Raw genomic sequence first — 7,489 nt, forward strand, 5'->3', positions numbered from 1 at the left:
GCTGAGCCTGGAAACTGAAAGTAGCATTGTATTTCTTTAAAATGTTTCCACTGAAATAAAATTATCTAGTACATATATGTGTGGAACATAAAATATACATAATGATATCAAAATGAAACACATAGAAACATAAAAAATTTACTTTTTCTTCTCTTTCTCTTGCCACTAATTGCATCCAAAGAACTCAAGAAGCTGAGATACTACAGGACTTTGTCAAAGCCAAAAAAACAAACAAACGAACAACAACAACAAAAAACTGGATCACATTTTAAAGAAATAAGCATATGCAAAAACTTAAAGATCATACATTTACATGGGTTATTCCTTCTGTAAATTTACAAATCAATTTTGTGTGGCCTCAATTTACCAAAGCAAATTTAATGGGGACATTAACCAATGTCAAGATTGGGTTCCTAATAGATTAGAGGATTTTTTTAAAATTAATTATAGGCTGTTGTTGAAGAAAAGGTATGTAAATAGGGTCAGATAAATATTAAGCATGCATCTTTTCATACATGTTAAAATTCTCTTTTCTCTTCTTAAAATTTAGAACAAATCCCTCCTTCAGTGTAATTTCATGCCTTGTGACATCAACCACTCTGGCTCCATAAAGATGGGCTCAGGTGGCTGGCAGTGCACACACACTTCTCAAGCAGACTTTTCTATGGATCATTCACTGCCATGTATCGAAAGGAGGGTTCTAGAATACCAATATCATCTGTGAATTAATCCACTGGCTCTCAGGGGTGTTGGTTCTTTTGTCTCTTTTTATCTCAGACTTTCTGAAATTTACTCAGACTTTCTGAAATGGAGCTGTTTCCCATCTAAAACTTTCCAAGTTGTAAAAATCTTCATTAATCCATTTATTTTCTACATCTACTGAGTGGTAGAGGAAGAAAACCACTTGTTTGGGAGTGAATTCTTGAAGTTCTATGAGAAGCTTCTTAAATTTTAGGTCATGGCTAACCCTACAAGCTAAACTTATAGCTCATAGAATAAGCTAAAGTTTATGTTATTATTATAATGTTATCTGTGTTATCTGGGAAAAATAAAATATATACAGGGAATAAATCTCCTCGTGGAAAGCCTAGACATTTTGCCTTCATTTCACATTTATGTATTTCGTTTTATTTGCACATGAGAAAGTTTTCTAGTCTCCACTTCTTATTTATTTCTGAGGTTTTCAAACCACACCTATCTCAACACTGTGAGGAAGTTATTATGATTTGAGTTATTAAAATTTGATTTTCCCTCCCACTCCAGTCATCACATCTTCTTTGAGAGAGATTCTTATTTTGCCCAGTAATATTGATTCGTCCAAATAAAAGTTTCCCAATGTAATTTTTGACTATATTATTTTTTTCAACAGGAGAAAAAAAGATCTTTTACAATTTTTGCATGTACTCACACCAACTTGAAAACACATTGTGAATATAAGTATTTAAATAATCAAGATTCACATACATATGTAAATATGTATGCAAATTAATTTCTAAAATTTGCTGACTTCATATTGGACCAAATCAACAGACTAGATTGCCTGGTTATAAGACATAACCCATGTAAACCATGTCAAATTGTTTTCCTGATAAAATCTCATAATCTGTCAAAATTCAGTCTTGTAATTTCACTTTGATTATCCTTGAAATCCTACTCACAACCCCACAAACTGTCACGTTCATTTTCTCATTCTCGCTGTCATCAAAATGCAGCTGTTCTGCCCAAAATGGGAAATGTTAGAGTTAAAACCAAGAGAGCTTGTTGAAGTGACGACAAAGACACTGATTGCTTTTTTTTTTTTTTTCTCAGAAAGCAGATTACTTTGGAGTGAGTTTTTTCTCCACTATCTCCCTTTCCAAATGGGTAAAATGGGCATAGAGCATGTTAATGCAGTAGCATCATAAATCAGAAATTGGTTGTCATGGTGCTATTTGCCCATGGTCTAAAGTGATTGTACATTTCTACTACTATTGGGGATTTGTGCAAAATGTCAATGACCGAGGTACTTTTTGAGCCATTGGCCAAATGTTTTCAAATGCTTACAAGGCAGTATTTGCAAAGTCAGTATATGGTCAGTCTAATAAATTGCTGACTGAAGTTACAATGCAAACTGTAGTTGAATTGGGAGTCTGTGACTTATTTGTTTTTTTTTTCAAACAATAGCCAATCTTCTGGTGTCTAGGATTTTTATGCTTCTCCCTCTAAACTTTACAGAATGCTTCAAGTCCTTGGGCTTCTCTAGTTCCTTGTGAAATCATAATATTTTTTTCTTGGGTCTGTTTTTATTAATTTGTCAATTTCTTTTAGAGTCTCTGTCTTTGCTGAGTTGGCAATCATATGTTGCAGATTCCATGGGAAAAAATAAAATAATTTTGGCATGTGTGCCTTACACTTTCTCATATTAATTTGTTTACCACTTGGCAATATAGAAAATAAGTTGAAGCATTATTTATAACCTAAAGAAGTAGGAGAGGAGTTAATTTGCACTACAATTACTATTTCACACTATTTGTTTATAAATTCTTACATGTTTAAAGGGCCAAAACTTTACTGTGTGAATTCTTCAATTAAATTCCCTTATTTGTGAGCTATATTTGGGAAAAAAATCCAGTTCTCTGGTACCAAAACAACTTTAGGGTTTTCTAATGCAAATAAATATTATTTCATGTAATATTTCTTCCTAGTAGAGAGTACCTACATTTCATGTATTTTAAATATTGCTGGTAGTTGGAAAAATTAGACTAGAGACACCGCCAACAAAATAAGTTTATGTCCCAAGTAAAACAAGTCCATCTGAAGTTCTGTAGAAAATATTTATTGTGATGAGTCTAAACAGCTATTAAAATACATGTTTATCAAAAAGATTTATGTCTAATCATTTAGGAAGAAGCAGTTTCAGGTTCGGTGTCTGTCTGATAGTTTGTATTTTTTAGGGGGGTACTGTATTATTTTCGAGAACATAGAATTTGGCTGACACAAGTGTGCTAAGAGACTGTTGTAAAATATTTATGGTATGGAATAGCAGATAAATAGCTAGCATGCACTATGTGAATGCCAATTAATACCCTGGAAAATATTTTCAATGCTTTTAATAATTCAACATGGCTTATTTTACCAATTAAAATCTAGTTTAACCATTTTTGTGGTAATGTAACTAAGTGGGTAAGAGGATATAAAACAGCCTGAGGCTCATTAAAGCCCTAGATGCCTTCGCTGTGGCTTTATTTCTGTTCCTCCTAATAAGACATGCAAACTTCAGCATTAAGTATCCCCAGATAAAATCTATTCCATTTCATAACCAGATTGCTTGATTTATTTAGTGCTGGATTCAATTAGCATGCTTAGAGAATCTGAAAAATGAGATACATACCAAAATTTAAGTCCCCAGGGAGAGCTAAGTGCAATAATCAGAAGGTGACTTGTGTCTGTCTGAGCCCTCTCTCGCGGTTGATCTCAGGGCAGTTCTGTAGGAGTAATCCAGCACCATAAGGAATAGACTTGTAGTTCAGCTCAGTTTTTCTTCAATTAAAGTGCATTGTATCTGGATGGGGTAAGTGTCCACTCCCAGATTCTTCATCACTAGAGATCAGAGAATTCTTGAGGTTCTTCCTATCACATAAAATGGTCTTTAAAGTTTTCTAGGAAGATACAGTGGCAGAAGACAGGTGCTTGCTTCCTTAAATCGACATTCAGAGAAAAGAGGGCATAGCTAATGGGTGGGGACGAACACACAGCCCCTCTCCTTCCAGGTCCAGCCGGGAAGAAATTCAATGATTTTACCCACTTTGCTACACAGATGATTACAAGACTCGAAACAATCACCCAGGCTGGCTAAGGTGCCTCATTTGATTATATTCTGTAAAGATAAAAATAAAAGAAAACAAAAAATCAGCAACATCCTCTCTAAATGTCTCCTTTCAGCCAAAAAGATGCTCTTTCTCATTGCCACTTACATACAGAAGGTTTGGAGCAGCCTAGCTTGTGGCATAGTCCCTCCCCCGTGACAACCAGCGCGCTCTCTCTCTCTCTCTCTCTCTCTCTCTCTCGCTCTCGCTCTCGCTCTCGCTCTCTCGCACACACACACACACACACACACACACACACACACACACACACACACACACACACACACATCTCTCTCTCTCTCCCCTCTCCCTTCCTCCCTCCCTCCCTCCCCCTGACTCCCTCCCTTCCTGCTTTTCTCTCTCTCCTCTCCAGCTGCCTTAGTCTGTTGATGCTGCTGCTGATTAATCAGGGATTCTGAAACAAAGAACCTACCTTCTGAAATAAGCAGTAATCTTTCTTCTCTTTCTGCAATCCGTCTGCATTGAACGGCAAATCTGCCAGCATTCTAGCACCTTGGATAGTTCCTGCTCACTAGGCCCATTGGAAAAGGGAGGAGAAGAAGCAACTGAAGAAATGACAAGAAACCCGAAAGCAGCATCGCTCTACTTCGGATTTCGGCTCCCTGGGGCCTCCCATCCTCATTAAAGGCCTTACATCTAGGCAACAGAACCTCTCTCTCTCTATGTATCTGAGCTGAAGTCTGAGTAGTAAATAATAAAATGAAAAGAAGATAAAGAAATCCCTTCATTTATATCCACTACAACACTAATTTAGTCTTTATGGAGAAGAAAAATACAAATCCATCAAAAATAAATGTTTTCACTACAGAGAATTGTAAAGTTATAAGCTTTCACCCCTGGTGTGGCTAATGAAAATGAGCAACAACTTAAACGAAACATCCAGATCTCAGTTTGATACCCTTATTCGATATCAATTTTGCCTCCACCCGCCCTGCACAGTCGAGCCAGGCACACAATTACTGCTGACGTACTTCAAGCTGCTGCTTGGGGAAAGAGGGGAGGAGCCTTTTAACCTCATCCAAACAGCTTCATGCCACCTGCTCTTATGGCATGAGAACAAAACTAGCCCACTTAAAAGCAACATGCACAGCACACACGTATGTTGAATCAAGGTCTCGCTTGGAATGCATGGGGTTTTTTTTAAATGAAAATAAGATGTGAATTAACTATGGCATGCATATCTCTAATTCCTATACTCACTGTTGAAATTATTTAAAGTCATTTCCTACATTTCCTGAGGACTCTCCTGATTCCATTCTTAATATCTTCCTTAATATATACATATAGATCATGTTACATAATACAACATATATTCTGCATACATGTGTGTATATATGCATAAAAATATATGTGTGCATATGCACACACATACACACATATATCAAGTACTAAGTTTTTAATCTAACCTACTTTTGCCCAGAGTAAAAAGTGTAATGAAGTATAATGTAGATGTTTTAATACGTAGGCTGATGCTATGATAAAAATAACAATAAGTGATTAAAATATCAATTTTAAGGGGAAAAATGAGCTGCTTATTCAATAGTGACCTGTAGGTATTTTTCTGTCACATTCTTTTCCAATAATTTTTATTGTAAATTACCTTCACTTGCAAGCTGATTTTCCCAAGGGTTATCATAAACACCTAAGTTCATAACCTACTTCTTAGAAAAATGTGTTCTAAATATAAAGTAATTTTTCATTTCTCAAGAGACCATAAAAATACTGGAAACTTAAGTTTACCTTCCTGAGTCTTAAATGGCATCTGGGACTGTACTATGATTTTGCAAATTTTTTTTTAACTTGGAAATATCTGGGGGGAAAATGAAATCATCATGTTACATTACTGTAGCATGGCTTTCAGTTTTTACATGTCCTAGCGTACATTCCTAAAGCAAGGCATGTATGTCACTTATTTCCTGGTCTCTGTGCATCTGCTTTTTTGTTGGAACCAGATATCAGTTTAATGCACTCTAGAAGATTAGATCAATGAAAAGAAGGAGAGAAATTGGCTAAGAGAAGAGGCCACATCTCTCTATCTCTCTCCCCTACTCTCTCCTTCCCTTCCTCCCTCCCCTCGTACTCACTCCCTCTTTCCTTCTCTGTCTCATAAAGATTCTAAAAACTTATCACATTACAGAAAAGAAAAGAGCCTCAAGGACCACTTATAAACTAGCAGCAGCCACCACACTGTGATCAAGAGGTTTAGTAATGTATCATTATTTTTGGTGGTGAAGTGTTCTCGTAGAAGTCTTTCAGCACATGACTAAAAGCAGAAAAGACTCTTTATAAGGAAATTACATGACAGACAGTTTGGGAAATGAAATGCTTTATCATACCTGATGATTCTATCAGGTTTGGGGTGCTGTATTTTTGAACTATAGAGAGCTTGAATAGACACTAGTCCAAAGCCCATTTCTATGTATGAAAAAATTGATACTAAGGTAAATACACTGACTTCCTTCAGGCCTCACACTCATTGGCTCATGGGAATAGGATCCGAGGTCACTTGGTTGACTGTGCATCTCAATATCTTTGGCCAACACAGTGGTTCTCAATGACCTTGTTTTCATGCACCAGGATAATTACAAACACTAAAGCAAGGAGACACTGACATGTGGTTGCTAACTATAAAATGAAACCGCCATTTTTCTACCGCAAAATTTCCAAAAATGGGGATTTTTTTATTCCAAAGGAGTAGGGGCAGCATATTTATAATAACATATGGACCTCTCAGTTTAATATTTTCAGGAAAATTTATAATGAGAGTGTTTTTTCCCTCCATTTCTTTTTTCTCCTCTTCTTTTCCTAAAATAGGGCTTAGAAACCATCAGATTTTTCAACCTCATCTTCTCAATCCCATTCTCTCCTCGTTCCAGGCCACATTGTCTATTGATCGAGCTATTTATTCTCTGGAGACATATTTGTGTACAGGCATTTATGGCACATTTGAAGGCTGGTGTCTGGGAGGTCCCTGGAACTAATTCCTTGGGTCTCAGTGAGTAAAACAGAAAAGGATTTATATTTTTAAATAATCATAGAACCAAGTATAAAATTCATCTTTACTTATATCAATAATAGTCAGAGAAAAACGCATTGGACAAAAATAAGTTGAAAATACTTATATTAAGAATAAAGAGATATAGAGACCAACAAAGTTTAAATTATGGTTATGTGTTAGTTTATTTCTTGAGTATCTTCATAAAATACATAGATATTTCTTATGTCAATAGTAAATCAGTCATTAAAATGCTTCATAACATTTCTTTTAAAGCTCTTAAGTCAGTGTAGAGTTTGACTCTTTCTTTTATAGTGTACTGACAAATTGTGTTGATGCTATTGGGGTTAAATATATCACTTCCGTGAACTCAGACAGACAAGGAGAGTCGAGCCCTGAAAATGCTTTTTAGTCTATAAATCAGCCAGATGGTGGGGAGCGCTTTTTATATAACAATGATGCAAATGAGAAAAGTGAAAATTAAGACTGATCAACCTACTTACCTTAATTTTAAGGGGTTTATTTAAGTAGATCAAGATGTGCTCTCTAAGTCATGTCATCATTTATAATAAAGCCTTTCTAGTTTTTTCCATGATCTATAATCTTTCTATTATTCTTTCCACATTTA

General features: G+C 35.7%; 1 protein-coding gene across 1 annotated transcript in view; it reads right to left on the reverse strand.

Moving 5' to 3' along the window:
• The window catches only part of NYAP2 (neuronal tyrosine-phosphorylated phosphoinositide-3-kinase adaptor 2), a 192,569-nt gene extending 189,041 nt beyond the window's left edge, over positions 1 to 3,528 (reverse strand). Inside the window, exon 1 of the mRNA XM_006906661.1 lies at positions 3,371 to 3,528. The gene's annotated coding sequence lies outside the window, so the exon portion shown is untranslated. The remainder of the gene's footprint in view (positions 1 to 3,370) is intronic.
• Positions 3,529 to 7,489: the final 3,961 nt, after the last annotated feature.

The sequence above is a fragment of the Pteropus alecto genome, unplaced genomic scaffold, assembly GCF_000325575.1.
Source record: "Pteropus alecto unplaced genomic scaffold, ASM32557v1 scaffold110, whole genome shotgun sequence".
Classification (NCBI taxonomy): domain Eukaryota; kingdom Metazoa; phylum Chordata; class Mammalia; order Chiroptera; family Pteropodidae; genus Pteropus; species Pteropus alecto.